General features: G+C 47.7%; 1 protein-coding gene across 2 annotated transcripts in view; it reads left to right on the forward strand.

The window, feature by feature from the left end:
* Positions 1–16,612, forward strand: part of ZFHX3 (zinc finger homeobox 3) — a gene marked incomplete at its 5' end in the record, with an annotated part of 150,113 nt that overhangs the window by 60,099 nt on the left and 73,402 nt on the right. The window lies entirely within an intron of this gene.

Below are 16,612 nucleotides of genomic sequence, written 5' to 3' on the forward strand. Positions count from 1 at the left end.
CCATTTTGGAGGCCCCCATGGACCCTGACTTCACCTAACCCAGTGGCTGCCCATGGGGCCTAATGCTTTTCTTTCTGTCATCACCAAAATTGTCATGTGGCTCCTTCTCAAATCTCCAGCTCCCTGCCCCCCCTCATCCGCCCCCAGTTCTCCTGCTTCTCTTGACCATCCTCATGACCATCCCTGGCTCCTGTCCTGAGCCTGTCCCATGAGGTACCAGACTCACTCAGGTGCCCCCATTCCCAGCCCAGTTTAAGCTTTGCTCCCCCAGCCTTACCAAACGCCCTCCCAGCAGCTCCGGTGCCACCGCAGAGACCCTGCGCCCCCAAGCCACCCCTCCTGACGTCTTTTCCCTTCTGACTACACTGTGTCAAATGACCTGGCCAAGCTGGACACTTGTGCCATCCATGCCGTCCATGCCCTGCAGTGCTCTTAGCCACTGAGCCACCCTGGGGTTTTTGATCTTCAGATCATCCAAATTTCATGTTTTAAAACTGTTTTTAGACATTGAAAGTTATATGAAGTTTCTTAATGAAAAATGGCCTAACTCTCCCCCATCCCATCCCCAGAGCAGCGGCTTCTAACTTTTAGTTCTTTTGTTTCTTATTTCTGTGTTTCTTAATGTGCTTCTACCATTTCTTGGTTTGGTGGTTTGTTTTTTTTCCAGTTTGAGACCTAATCTGTTGGCTTTCTACTGTGAAAGATGAAGATTTCACTAGTGTGCCCGCCTACCCACTCACTCACATGCCCCGTGCAGAAACTCACAGCCCCCCATACTCCATACATAGTCACACTCACTTGTGTGTTCAGATGTGTACACTCCACAGGCATGCACACTACTGCAAAATCTCACACACACCCCATGCGCATATGTATTCCCACCCATGTGCATACATGTGCACACTCCCCCACCACACATACACGTGCCCCAGCCACAAATTCAGGTACCACATACGCAGATACCCCCTAGTACACACCCACATATCCCTTTCCCCACCACACGTACTCCCCCACACTCCTCAAACCCCCCCACACACTCCGTCTTCCCCTCCCTACATCTTCCATTATGATTAAATAATAATTTGGGGTTATATTAATATTCAGTGTTTTCATTATTCTAACTCTATAAATATTAATCACAGCTGAGCCATGTAGAGTTTTATAATTTCATTTACCTTCTTGTACAACTTTTTGTTTTCCCTGGTTTTCTAGGTACGTATGATTAATTCATGCCTAACCCTCCGCCGGAGTAGACATTTCCTAATCTCGAGGGCTTGCTGTATCGGTTTTTCTGTCAGCTTCCTTCCCTCCTGAAGCCCTCCCTCCCGCGCGCCGCGCAGCCCCCTGCCTTCCTGCTCCAGTCCCCACCTCAGGCTGAAACTCAGCCCCCTTTTTCCATGTCAATGAAATTGGATTCACAAATGAGGAGTTTTACCAAAATCTGAGACCAAAGGCCCCAGTGAACAGTTTCCTCAGGAAAGTGCTCTTGGGTACGGGGATAGCGTCCCCTCCAGGTCGCCGCAAGACCTGTGTTTCTCGTGTGTTTCTCAAACACCTCATGGGGTTAAGTTCAAATGCCTTCGCTTCGTGTCTGACCCATCTGTCTGCGGTGCATGCTCTCGGGAGTGAGAGTCCGGGCCCAGCACCCACAGACAGGCCTGTGCCTGGAGACTGAGACCATTGTGCCATCTGGCTGTTGGGGTTCCTTTCTGCTCTGGGGCATTTAGCTTCTGATTCTGCCACTCCCCATTATTCTGCTATTGACTCCATTTCTTTGGAGTTTCCTTCCTCTGTCAGTATACACAGACCAATATTCAGGGTTGGGTTCCCCCCCAGCTCTGCATATGTCATTGTTTTAATGGTCCCTTAAAAGCTGGTCCCTTTAACCTCGTAATTCTTTCTTTCACTCTGCTCAGAAGTCCCTTCTTATTAATGAGCTGCCCCAGATGAAATAGTGTACAGCTGCCATGTCACCCGGGCTCTATGGGCTGGAACAAACAGTCCCCTGTTTTATAATGTAATACTTCTATTTATGCAGTCCGCGCTGGAATTGCTTTCTTACACCATTGCCTTCTGGGTTTCTCTCATTTTAATGCGTATTAGGATTATCCCCACCCCCCAAGTGTATCAGCAACTTTCCTCTACATGATAGACTTCCTTTCTGTTTTTCAAAATTCTTTCGTTTTGTCTTGGGCTGCGAATGGGGTTTTTGCTCCCCACCCGCCTCCCTCACCCTGCGCCCCCCTCCCACTCAGACTTTCTGGTAAGTTTATGCTCTTTGCTAATGACAAGAGGAGCAGATTCCTGGGTAATGTTCATCTTGACCTCAGCTGTACCTTGGTGCTGTTTTAGATATATTATTTTCAAATATATCATCCCCTGACCCAGGGATTGACTTCTAAACTTTTCTTGGAAGAACGTCTGCATTCTTCAATGGCTGTCATGGACTTGGTATGATGACGTCACCGAAGGTCATCAGCTTCAAATTCTGTAAACACAGACTTGATAAAATATTCCCAGTTTTCTCCTCTTTAGCATAAGGATCAGGACATTAGTCTTCACCTGGGGACATTATTCATGTAGCGTAGTAAGGCTGGGGAGCCTCCGAGCAGCTTTGGGGAGCCCTGCTTGTGCTGACTATCAACCCCATAAGCCTGTGTTTCTGTCTGGCTTTTTCTGTTCTGGTGTCCACCGTCTAGTTCAGTGTGGTTTTTCTCCCCTCTGTCCTTTCCTACCCACCTCCCTGTCTACAACCAGGAAGTTTTCAAAACATCAGGCATCTCTTCCTGTCCTTTGTGGAGCTCAGGACCATCATCCCATAGCACCCTCCAAAGCTGTCAGGCTTGACTCCAAGTTTGGCTTGTTAACCTAAGTCAGCATGTTTTCCAAATAGTCAAATTCACCACGTAGCCTGCCAACCCACATGCTTGTGTCAGTATGGAGAAGGAGTCAAAATAGGAGAGACTGTCAGGTCTCCTCCGCCCTGCAGAACTTTGTGTAGGAGCCAACATTCCAACATATGCACCTGCTGCTGGCCATGCAGCCCCTGGAGAGGCCTGCTGCCCAGATGGGCAGATCAATAGCACCAAGGCCTGGCCTGTACCTGAGGCCTAAGGCTTGATGCGCTCATCACTAGGCTGCCGTCCCCTTTGTGGTGCTGCTTGTGGCCAAGCTTCACCCCTAGGTAATCAGCAGTCCACAGCCTGTGTTATGTTAACTTAGTGTGATAGTCTCTGTGGTTATGCTTGCCACCTCTACCCCCACACTAGACAGATATACATGTGCGTGCATGCACGCGCGCGCGTACACACACACGCACACGGAGGGCCGTCTCATTTTAAAAACGGCTGGGAAATAGGCCTTGCCAAGAAAAGAAAGTAACCCCAACCAGGTGAGATTTCTCCCCATTCCAGCATTTTTTTTTATTTTATTGTGACTTGGTCTTTTGACTACTGGCTTGAGTGTATTTTCTGCAAGACTAGGTGAGCTCTTGGCTTTACTGGGGATTTGGTCTTTGCATTATCCCTACATCCAGGTAGAAGTGAGAAAACCTATGTTTTTGGGCCAAGCACAGGGTTACCTCTCTCAGCAACTACTTCCTTTCCCTTAGTTGACCTAAAGCTCTCGGCAGATAGAAAGTTCTCATAGGTGGGTCATGTGCAGGATCACTTTGCCTGTTTGCTTATTAGAAAGGCATTTCTGGCTGCTGGGGGAAACTGTAGTTAATGTCACTCTGTCAGTGCCCTGGGCTTCGAGAACACAAGGATCCCCTTGTGTTTCTGCCATCAACCCGCTCCTGCACCTCCTTCTGCTTTCTCTTAACCTTGACCTTGGCTATTTATTTTCTTTCATATAGACATAGATCACCAAATGGCGCAGATGTAATTTCATGATTCATTATTGAGCATCTACTTTGTACAAGAATTTTACTGAGTTTTGGGGAACACAGCTGATATCTCCCCTCAGTTCTTGGTGTCGATCTCTGGTGAATGCACCAGCCAGGCATTTGCGGTAGTTGGCCAGTGGCCGGGTTTTCAGAGGGTGTGCTTATTCAATGTTTAAGAGGCTATTTTGGTTGGAGCAGAAGATGGCACCCCCGTTACCGACACATCTGTGTCATTCCAGGTCGTGAATCAGGTGGTGAATCAGTGCTCCAGGTGGAGGCAGTGTGGTTTGGTGACTACCTCTTAGTGACATACTTCCTGGCTTGAACTAAGTATCTAGGAGTTGTGCTTAATTCATACAACTTAAGAGAACAAGAAAGTGTACCGTTTTCAACTTTCTTGTTTTGTTTTGTTTTGATTTTTCAAAGTTGGCATAAGGCTGACCTCTAAATGTGAAGTACATCTCACTCTTTTTTTTTTTTTTTTTTTTGTAAATAGCTAAATTACATGCAATTTCAGGGTAGTGTTTCTCATAGCACTAAAATATGTGTGGCCAGTTCTGTAACTCTGCAGCATTGTTTTTGTAAAACTGAGCAGCTATGTTCTTTCTTTTTTCCTTTTGACGGTACATCTTGTCTCGACTGGCCTTAAAGCTGGCAGGGGGATAATGTATTTCTAACTAGAGAAGTTAAATGTAAAAGTGCATCAGAACAATTTGGGGTGGCTGAAATTTTAAGCACTTATGGAAGAATGGAGAAAATATGACTTTAACTGTTTTAAATACAATCCCTGATGAAGAACTGTTTGAACAAAGATGTTGAATTTCAGTGTGCTGTTTAGAAAGATGCTTTGCAAGGCAAGGATAAAGACAGATCATTATGTATTGACATGAAAAGAATATAATATTGTTAAATGAAAAAACAGAGCTTACGGAATAGCATGTAGTTGGATCCTCTTTTGTTTTAAAATATTTTTCCGAAGGCTTTTGAAATAGCCATTCTCAGAGTTTGTAATTGGTGTCTCCGATGGTTTCATGGGTGGCATCTATTTGTATGGAATCAAATAGAATGTCAGGTACATGGCAGGAGCTCAGGAACTGGTGGTACTTGTTGATAGAGGATGAGGAAAACCACTGGATATGCCCAGAAGTAAATCTGGGCTGCTTCCTCTTCCCAGAGCCCGTTTTCTCTTTGCCGGATAAAGCGTATGTAGTTTGATTACTGTCTGCTGCTCTTGCATTTTGCATCTACATGAAGAGGACAGGGGAGTAGTTCTTAGGGTATACACTGTCTTGTTTTTCTGTTAGAACAGAGTTCCTGATTTGCCTTAATTAGTCCTCTAACAATCTACAAAGGTCAGCGCCAATTGCCTGTTCATTTACATTTGTAATTGTGATGGCTTCTGATTACATATTCCTTGTCTTAGTCCTTCCTCTGAGTTTATACTGGTGTGCCCTCCCCTCCCCTCTGCCCCCCTCCCCCGCATACATGCCCAGGCATCAGACCAGCGTGGAGCTGAGGTTCTGACTCTTCGTACAAGAAACCTTTGTAGTGCTGGCCCAGCTCTCCCTGGGACTTCGGCGTCTGTTATGAAAAGGCATCTTGGAGAGGCTGTTGCTTCTAAGTTAGCAATAGAACGAAGCCAGAGTCAGGGAAATTACATCAATACCAGGCAAGACGTCTGAGAGCCATTATGTAGGAGCCTTCTTGAACTGGGTAATTAAGGGCAATTAAACTTTTCTGCTTGCTCTCTACAAGATATGCTAATGACATGGTCTGTTAGAAGGTGGACACGTACAGAGGGCTGTTTCGCTGCTGTCCGACACTGCTGGTCTAGGAAGCAGCGGACCAGGAGCATGCAGAGAGGATGTGACGTCACCAGGATAGTGGCTGGGCAGTGGGTCTTCCTGGTTCCTCCCTGTCTTCTCCAGGCGAGGCAAGCGTCCTCACCAGGACACTTCTGCATTTCGAAATTGTCCCTGAGCTGGCTGCAGTAGTCTGAGTTGCAGCGACTCTTATTCATTAACCCTTTTGTATTGTGGCCTCCCCTCCCCCAGCTGTTTCACTTCAGTGGGGTGATCAGAGCTACCAGGGTTCTGTTGTTTTGTCTCAGTATATAAACCTGGGGTCACATTGGCCTTGTCACCAGCCTGCCTAGAAGGCCAGACATTGCGGGGTCCTCAGCCCTGCTCTTGTTTGGGGGCTCCCAGCTGTCTTGCATGCTTTCCCCGAGGACAGGTCCTGTAGCAGCATCACTCCTGGCCACCCAGCACTGCCTGCTCGAGAGGCAGCTGCTCATGGGAGAGTGACAATGTATGTCACAAAGCAAAGAAAGGTGAAGAAAAAAAGGACACCTTGCTGGTGGTTGTAGGAACGAGGAAAATGTGTGCGTGTGTGTGTTGAGGGTGAGTGCCAGGATTTGACAATGTCAGAGAGCCCAGAAACCAGATTCCCCAAGGGAGTCACAGAATGTTCTTGCCACCCCAAGTGTTATTTCAGGCAGACCTCTTTAGACAGGGGTATTGATCCTAAGGTGAACACGGAGAGCGGCCCCGGAGTCAGTGCTGCTGCTGGGGTGGGGGCTGGGGTTCTGCTTTGGGATTTCATCTGGGGGGGAAGGAGCCTGGTAGAGGTGACACAGTAGTGCTGCAGCCTGTCCCGCGCTGTCCTCCGTCATGGTGCGGACCCCCGTCTCTGCCAGTGCACTTAGCTCCACCTTTGTTGTCCAAACCTGCTTTTCAAGAGAAATAAGGACCTGTGCTTGTTTCACCTTTAGGAATGTCCAAAGAATCCATTTCTCGGGCTACTTACAGCCTATATTAAACTCATTCTTGACCTTGGTAGGGGGCCAGGAGGAAAATAGAGCATGCATCTCTTTGCTTACAGAAATAGCTCAAAGGCTTTTTCACAGACTTACAGATGTGAAGGAACCCCCTTCATACTGTGACCCAATTATGAGAATTATAGTCCCAAATACTTCTTGTCGAACAAGACTGGCAAGGGCCTAAGTTCCGTGGCCTCACCCATCGGTGTCAGCACTGTCCACAGTTCCCTGGCTCTTGGGCTTCCAGGTCCCTGGAGAGCAGCAAGGACGCCTTTCAGATCAGCCGGCCTGTCCAGCGCAGAAGCTCCGGGCCCCTTGTGGCAATTTGCGTTTAAATTAATTAAAGTTAAATAGGAATTGAAAATCCCGTCTCTCTGTCCTACTAGCCACATGTCAAGTGCTTAATAGTGACGTGGGATCGTGGTGGCTACCTTGGCGGGCAGTTCAGATTTAAGGTCTGGGGGTAGCACTGGTTCCCTCCCTGGGACCCCACAGATGTCTGCGGGGCCCAGGCTGCATTTGGGCTGCGTTGTCCCTACTGCACAGTGTCCTCATTGGCCCCTGCGCCCCATGTGCCTGCTCCCTGCCAGCCTGGTTAGGCCCTTTGTGGCCTTCTCTTCTCTCTCTCTGCTTCCTTTGCTCAGTTTCTCTCGGGATGGGAGAAATGTTTTCCGATAGGCATTTCATTTTGGTTTTGCCTCTATAAGCCCTTATTCCATTAGCAGTTTTGAGGGAGTTCAAAAGGACTCTTGTAAGGCTGTATATTTCAGAGTGCGTGAAAAAGGGCTTTTTTTTTTTTTTTTTAAATTTTTTACCTCAAAACTATCTTGAGCCCTTTTGTGCATCTGTGAATAAAAAAGAGCTGCTTATTGCTTTGAAAAGATCCTTGACCTCTGCTCTAATTAAAACATTAAAAACTGGACAGAATGTGATCCCCCCCCCCCTTAGAACATGTCTGTTTTAACTCAAAATTTTATCTGAAAGTGTTGTTTTCTTATGAGGTCAAGAAAAACTTGTGTGCACAGCTCTCTCACCATTTGCGTTGGTGTAAAATTCTGTGCTTAGGACAGTTTTTCCCTGCAGACTATCATAGTTTGCTTCGGGCTGCCATCCCAAAATACCACAGACACAGAAATTAACTTTCTCACAGCTCAAGAGGCTGGGCAGCAAAGATCCACATATTGGCAGTTTCAGTTTCCCTGAGGCCTCTCTCCTTGCCTTGCAGATGGCCGCCGGTCTCTTCCTCACGTGGCCTTCTGTCCTTCCACATCCCTGGTGTCTCTCTGTGCGTGGTCATCTCCTCTTCTCACACGGACCCCACCGGGCTGGATAAGCTCCTACTCTCATGTCCTCATTTCACCTTAATCACCACTTCAACGACCCTGCCTCATATAGGTCACATGCAGGGTTTAGGGCTTCAACAGTGAGATTGGGGCAGGAAGCTTGTCAGTCCCTAGCATGGACTTCCTGACATCTGAGGCCAGTGTCTGGTTTCCTTCTCTGTGGTCGTGTTGGAGGTGGAAGCAGAGGTGAAGGAGGGCAGGGGCTCTGGACGTAGCAGCCACAGCTCTGTCAGGGCCTGCTAGCCCCTCTCTTGGGCTTCTTGTTCTCAGCTGTGGGTCATCAGTGTGGGCCTGGGCGTGTGAGGAGACAAGAGTGGGCTCCTTGGAAGGGGCTCCCAGGGAATATGGAAGTACTAGAAGAAATTTGTTAGGGTAGGAAAGGGGTGAGAGCAGAGTGTCCACTTTTCTCACCTGTCCTGACACAGCCTCCAGGCAAACCCCAAACACCGAGGGAATGGTCAGTTAGCGGGTGAAGCTATATTCTTGTGCCCGTGAGACTTGACCGTATCTAACACATCTTGCCCTGAAGGGCGCTCTGGCATGCTGTTGGGTATGAGGCTTGTGTGGGAGAGATTTATAGAAATAGTCGCCCCTCTCTATGTCACCCACGGGTGCTTTCAAGGACAAGCGAGGTCACTCAATTCGCAGGTGGTGTCTGGTAGCCCTGTTTTTGTTTTTCTCCCTTACTGGAGTAAATAATCCCAGAACCGTGCCGCATCCTAGGACCTGTTGTGGCGTAGAAGTCTATACGGAGTAAAGTGCCTGACCTTCTTCTATGCAAAGGATTTCGATTCCTGGAAATACCTGAAGGGCTTATTATTCCTTGGTTATAGCTCACTCTGTGTTGAATACGCCAGACTTGACATTATGTAAAGATCCCAGTGTGTCCGTTTTCATCCTTAATAACTTTGATTGAGGGCCTGTGCTTTGAGTGTGTCTGCAGGGCGGGCGCATCCTCACTCCCAACCCTCATCCTTTCCTGAGGAGAACCTGGCCTTGCAGGCTTCAAGGTCAGCCTCCAGAAGGCCTTTCTTTACTACAGGAGCATAAAACAAAGGCGCATTCATGCTTCCTTGCCAGTTTTAGATGACTCAGCTGTCCAGGTTACTTTCCATCATTCTGATGGTTTGTGCCCATTGCTGCTTAAGGTGAGTGGCTGCCATATTGGGCCGTGCAGAGAGAGGGCATTTCCTTCACAGAGGAGGTTCTCACAGCAGTGCTGCTCTTGCCAGTGCAAAGCTGGGCCTCCGAGCAGGGGCCGGCCCCAGGTAGCGCTTCCCGTGGAGGCTCGCCTCCTGGCTGTGCACTGAGCAACTCATCCAAGGGACAAGCCGCTCTTTGCCCTGGGCACTGGGTTCTTCCACTATGGAAGGAAACACTATTTACTGTTGGATTCTCTTGGGACAGAAGTCAGGGGACTGAGGGGAGTTGGGGCACAGTTGTTTGTGACTCAGCACACCTCAGATTGCAAGCCTTGGTCTTTTCTGAGCATGGAAAATCGTTTCCCAACTTTCAAAAAACCCTTTTGTGGTTTTCTTGTGAGAGCCGCAGAAGCATCAGGAGACCCCTCAGTGTGGAGAGGGCTGCTCTCTTTGGGTGGACTTGGGCAAGGGACTTTGCTTCAGTGGCACCTTCCTGCCATGGGCGCCGGGCCACTGTAAGGTGCCTGAATGGTGAGGGTGTGGCCTGGTCGTCAGCCCTGCAAAGTGGTATCCACCTCAGGCACCTGCGTGGTGGTCACTGGGATTTCGTAATACATGGTTGCTAGATTTTGGGTTGATGGGTCTTAAGTATCAACAAAATGACAACAAAGGCTGAGCAGGCAGTAAAAGTCAGAACAATATAAAAACTGGGGCCAAGGTGTCTGGAGAAGGGAGGGAGAGAGGCCGGACACGAAGGATGGTATCGAAGGGTTTGGAATGAAGCAGCGTAGAGAAGACCTAAGTAGGGGAAAGATCGCATTTCACTTGTCTTGCTGCTTTTGGAAAAGAACCGTGGTGATGTGACTGACTTGGGCCCAGAAGTTGGTCCTTTAATCCTGCTGACAGGGACGTGTCTAAGTAGGGCCAGGCGCTGCTCTCGGGAATCCCCAGCAGGGAGAGTGCACAAAGGCTGGACTTTTCCTTCTTGTGGAGCAACAGACACCAGATAAATAGATGTGGAATGTTAGGTGTGCAAGGCGAGACAAAAATAGAGCCAGGTAGGGGGGAGTGAGATGGGGGAGCTGTTCAACATGAGGTGTTCCAGAAAAGTCTGTGGGAGGTGACAGTGGAGCTGAGGGGGGAGCATCCCGTAGGAGGGCCTGGTGAGCACCGCCTCCTTGGCTGGGGATGTGTCGGGGAGGAGCAGGAAGGCTTGCAGAGGACAGAAGAGAGGGAACCTGCTGGGAGGGGGCACCAGCAGCCTGTGGGCCCTGCATGATTTTGGGGGAGGGTTGGATTTTGCTTCTGTCAGGATGGGGCAGTTCTGAGCAGAGGAGTAATGTACACTGTTCAGGTTATGGAGCCCTGACCCACCTGTCCACTGTGGGTTCAGGTGTGAGTTGTGTCCCCCCCCCCCCCAGCACCCACAAGTAAAGGAGCCCTTCCAGGCACAGAGGCGTGTGCAGTCTTGCCAGAAACGTGGGGGGAGGGGTGACTGCCGGTAGAAGGGGTTCCCGCTGATCCCCAAATGCTAAGAAGCCTCTGCTGGCATCAGTGAAGGATTTGGGGTTCTCTGCTCTAGCCCCAGGGTCTACCTTTTTCTTCAAAAAACCAAGTCCTTCCCTGGTGACTCATTGCCTAAGTGTGAAAACACCGGCAACACACGGTCCTCTTGCCTGGAAGATGACTGGGCTCTCCTGCAACATGAACACCAAACGCGAAGGACAAGACACTTGCTGAGCTTGGGGCGCCTGTTAGGATAACTGACGAACACAAAATCAGAGCCTGTCTCTCCGCCGTCTGCTGGGCCTTCGCATTCTGAACAGCCACTTCATATAGAAGGGCGATGTATACTTCCAGGACAAGAATTCCGTGTCACTGATGGCTGGTGTAATCCAGGAAAAGCTCAGTGCCCTAACGCCTTCGCTCTCGTGGTGTCCCCAGTGCTGCGTGCGCAGAGGTCGTTATCCCGTTCTAGAAGGGCTGATGACCCAGCGCTGACTTCCTGTCTAGCCAGCCTTTCACAGACGGCCTGATCTAATTCTGCAGTCATTGTAGTCTCTGAGGACACGCGCCCAGATCCTGGGGGGTGAAAGCCTCCTTAGCGCACAGAAGGCCAGGGAGTGAGTGCCAGTCTGTGCTGTTGGTCTCGGCTCCGCGTTACTCAGGGCCGCAGACCGTGTGTTTCCAGCGGGCGGTGCCCAGGCTCAGGGCTTCCGCCGTGTGCAAGGTGGAGTTGCACAGCTCCTTGAGAAACCGGTAACTTTGCCACTGTGTTGGGTCCTCTTCTCCCCCGGAACCCTGGGACTGACGGGCTCAGATTGAAAGACACCCCCACCCCCACCCCCGGGAGGAAAGATGTTGGTAAATAGGAATATTTGGAAAGACTGTTTCAGACACCTGGCTGACGTGTTTGAAGACAGGTTTAATTTATTTACAAAATTTGGCCCCGGGCAGCCTTTACACTTGCCTGTGTGCGTGCACACACACACGCTCTCTCTCTGTTTCTATCTCTCTACCCCCTCTGGCCCTGTCTCTCTCTCTCTCTCTCTCTCTCTCTCTCTCTCTCTCTCTCTCTCTGTGTGTGTGTGTGTGTGTGTGTGTATCTCTGTCTCTGTTTCTCTCTCCCTGTTTGGAGGTGTAGTGGTTTGAAGAGCAGTACCAGGCAATGGTGGTTTGCCTGTTTTCTTCCGCATTTGACCAGCGTGCAGAAGAGAGATTATCTCTAAAGGATAGGAAAGGTTTAATCATTTTACTTTTGTTTTTATTAAAGTTTATCATAATTTTTTTTCTTCGACATGCCTTGGTAGAACAGATGAGAGCAAAGAGGAGGCAATAGAAATATAACCCCCTGAGCATTTGGTTAACGAAACTCTAATGGATGCCGTCTCCTGGGAGGAAGTGGATGGCTGACCTGATGGGGAGAAGGTGCTGAGCAGGGCTGGCTGTGGCCAGGCTGACATGTGGCTGGCATCCCCTAGCTTCCTGCCCACCTCCAGCAGACACTTGCCATGGGGAGCTCCTGGCTTTCATGAAACTGAGAAAGTGAGGCGGCTCAGACTGCTGACTTACTCCATTGTGGCTCTCAAGTGGTCCAGATCCCCCATGTCTAGTTGACATAATTGGCATCCACAGAGAACAGTGGAATTCGCTTCCAGTAGAGTCTCCCACCCCGTATCCTCAGAGCGAAGGCTTGCTTCAGAACACTTGCTTCTGAAGGCTTGCTTCTGAGACACACAAGCCTTGTGTGTGCCTGTGTTTTATGAAACAACAAAGTTGGGATAAAAATCGTCTTGAATTTTTGAGCAAAGAAACTGTTCCACAAATTAGGGTGGGGGTACTTAGAGTCGTAGACGAACAGGTCTTCCGGCCCACGTTTCCTTCAGGACTGCAACATAATCTTATTTCAAATTAGATTCAGTTGTCTGCAGTCAGCTGTGTGTGCCCTGCATCCCCGCCGTCCTACCCCTCCCCTCCATGCGTATGAAAGTCTGCAGACACTGGTGTTTGGAATTCCAGCACCCACCAGGCAGAGTATTGCACCACCTGCAAATGATGAAATTGTGTTCGTGGAATACCCAAAGGCTGGAAACTTGACTTACACACTCTGGCCATCTTTCTAAAGCTGTGGGATGAAAGCACTGTCATCTTGTTAAACCTGAGTTAAGCAGTAGCTCACTTAACCCTGATGCATACCTGTCTTGATGCTTTTGGCTTTCTTTGGCCTCTGTCTGCAATTTTTATGGGGAAAATGGTTGGTTCACCAGTGGAGAGGCAGCTTTCTGGGACAGCTGTGGATTGCCCTTGAACCGAGCAGAAAGTCTGTTCAGTCTTTCTAGACTCAACTTCCCAGCCACTTGTGAGTGAATGACTTGGCCCCAACAGGCTTTGTGGACAGTCACATGCTCCATCAAGGTTCCCTTGGGTTCTGGAGGCTTCCATCCATTACTTTGTAGGGGCTGGGGAGGTGGGATGGACGGACTTCCCACCAGGATTAGGGTGAGACCAAAGTAGATCTCTCCTCTGAGAAAGGCAGCCAGAGTCCACTGCCCACCCCAAGTTTCCAGGCATCTCCTGTGCCCACCTGACTGTTCCAAGAGGAAGTGAGGCAGAGCAGCCCAGCATTTGGGAATTCTTTTGTGGAACAGCTTGAACCTCGAAGGGCAGCTCTCTTGGTCAGTCTTAGGTGGAGCCGTGTGAATGGCAGAGATGAAAAAGCAAAGGCCCATGTCATTTCCACCAGGTATCTTGATGGGAGTAAATCACAGGTCGGATGATCCTAGATGAGAGCTAGAAAGACCTGAATGCCCCCGTTTGCCTGAGGTTACACTGAATCACTGCAGAAATTCTGGTTTGTATATGAGATGTCCCCCCCCCCTTTTTTTTAAAGCTTCGTGGACCATGAAGATACTAGAAAATGGGGGAAAAAAGCAAAAATATTTTTACTTAGCATTCATCTGTGAATTACAGATACCCCAAGAGTTACTTAAATGAATTAGGGGATTCCTTTTTCTTCACATAAGGCAGTCTGGGAGGATGCAGCCAAGTGCAGGAAGGATGGCCTCCCTGGGTCAGCAGGGACCCAGCTTCTCTGTCCACACAGCCATTCTCAGGGTCTCCAGATGGCGCTGCCTTTGTTCTCCAGGCAGGCGGAGCTGGGAAGAGGAGTGTGTGTGCGCCCTCTGAGTTCATCTCTTCACTGGCCTTCAAAGAGAACCCTCCCCCCGGCCAGTTACTTTCTCTTACATCGTGTTAGCCAGAGCTTGGTCACATGACTCTCCCTGGGAATCCGACAAGAACTGTGGGAATTTCCACTCCTAGGTATTTACCCAAAGGACACAGAAACATTAATTCAAAAAGGCACCTGCACCCCTATGTTTATAGCAGCACTGTTTACAATAGCTAAGCTTTGGAAACAACCCAAATGCCTGAGAAATAGATGACTGTACCAAGAAGCTGTGGTACATATACACAATGGAATATTACTCAGCAATCAAAAAAGATAAACTCATGCCATTTGCAGCAGCATGGATGGAGTTGGAAGGGATCATGCTCAGTGAAATAAGCCAGAAAGAAAAGGAAAAATACTGGATGGTCTCACTCATAGCAGGAATTTAGACAACCTAAATAAGGGACCAGGAAAAAGACTAATTATAGTAAAGAAAAAATCAAAATCAACAAGCAACTATAAACCAGAGACACATTTTGGGGGGTAGAGGGGGAAGGAGAGGAGGGATTAGGGTCAAAATAAGGGGGGTGGGAATTGTATGAGGAATATAACCAAAATGAAAATGCATACATTGTGCAAAAATGAAAAATGATGTAAGAATTATATAAAATAAAATATAAAAATATTTTTAAAAAGACATTAAAGAACTGTGGGAATTGTCTTCCACAGTGGTGACTAGAAGATCACTTCAGATTTTTAATCACGCTGAATGAAATGAGTGTCCTGTTGACAAGGAACAATAGTTACTGGGAATGCAGTTGGGGGTCTCTGATCAAGAAGGGAAGAGAATTAAGTAAAGTGGGTTAGGATTATGTGGTGGAAATCTGGGTAGTCAATAGAGGTAATTTTCTTGGCTATTTAAGATTTTGGAAGGAGGTCAGTAAGTAAAAGGCAGCAGGACACAAAGCCAGATTTAAGTATTCTGGTTTTATTTAAAATAGAAATCTATTGCAATGTTATCACTGATTATGGGTGATTTTTATTTTATTTTTTTCTTATTTTCGAGATTTTCAGCAGTAGGCATGTGATGCTTTAATGACCAGGGGAAAATCGGCAAACTTTAAGTGTAAAGGAGTAGAGAACTTGGTAATTACTACCTCTTATATGACATATACTTGATGGAAAAAATCAAATGAGTAATAAAGGGGAAAATCTATAAACATGTAGTGATAATGGAATGATGATGAGTAACTGTACTGCTGTGGATTCATCAAGAACAAATCCCATCATACTAATAAGATAAAATGAAATAATGTACGTGCGTTCTCATTGGAAAGGGAAGTTGTATTGTACAAAGGCAAACTTACATTCTGGGGACTCCAAATGTACTTCAGAAACGTTGACCATTCTCCCCAAGCGTCTTTTCAAGGCTGCTCACTGGCGCTTCTGTCCCCCATTTTTGCTTTGGAAACAATGGGGCATGGTGAACTTTGTAGCTGTGTATTAAGCACCTGTTAGTTGTAAACACTTAATTTCTGTGAGAGAATTAAGAAATGCTCCCTGCTTAGAATCTTTTTCGGGAGCTTTGGGGGGATGAGACAGACAAGAGTAACACAGTTCTAGATGACCCTTGGTAAGGACCAGAGAGTGGGGAGAGCAGTCAATATCCTGGGCCTTCTTGGTGTGAGGACTGCTTGGGTTGAATGACTGTGCAGGCCTAACCCTGTTCCTGGGAGGATGGATGGTGGAAGCAGATGGAGGAAGAGAGCCCAGAGGTGTCAAGAAAAGGATCCAGCACTTGGGTTAGGGGTCAATAAACAGGACATCGTAGCTGGAGAAAGGACCCCGGGCCCTTGTAGTCCTACCCTTGTCCACTTCCCCCTCAGCCACACAGGTTTGCCCTTTTAAAGCCAAACAGTATCGCAAGTGTGAATATCATAGAGGTATTTAAAGCAGATACATAAAACCTCCTGTCATTTTCCCCATAATGTCCTAATCAAGCTCAGCTCCTAAGGAGAAATTCCATATGTGGAACCCTAACTGAGAGGAACGCTAAGGAGCAGGACTAGTACCCAGTGCAAGCTCTGTTGAGCGGCCCTTGTATTGAACATTTTCTTTAGTAACTTGAAAGCAATGAACGGTAAATGAAATTTGCGATCTAAAGTGTTTATGTAGGAATGTGTATAATTGCAAATACTTAAGAACAGAAAAATGACGTAATTGGACAAGAGATACTGGGATCCCAAATGTATTTGTAATCCTTTAAAATTTTTTATTTTGATTTTAAAAGTAAAGAATAAAAAGAATCCTCAGGCCTTTCCCTAGACACCCCAAATGTTAACATTTTAGGATGTTTGCTCTATCCAGCTCCTTCTCTCTCTCTCGCCCTCACAACACACACCCCCACTCCTTGCATGCACATGGAGAATAGAAGGAGAGGTGGATACATTATTATTTTTAATGAACTATTGAAGCATAAATTTTAGACATTGTGCCCTTTGATGTCTAAACATGTTAGTGTGCGTTTCTTAGGAATCACAGAAAAATGACCAAGAACGGGAAATAAGCATTGATAGCAAGACTAAGGTAATCTTACTGACATTTTCCCAATAATACCCTTTATGTGAAAAGCAGATCCAGATCACAATTTGCATTCAGCCCTTCCTGTCTTACATGTCCACTCACCTAGCACAGTTCCTCAGTCTTTTATGATCCCCCGCATGTTTGATGAGTGTCAGGGCAGCTATTTTG

Source organism: Talpa europaea (genome assembly GCF_964194135.1).
Source record: "Talpa europaea genome assembly, chromosome: 16".
NCBI lineage: Eukaryota > Metazoa > Chordata > Mammalia > Eulipotyphla > Talpidae > Talpa > Talpa europaea.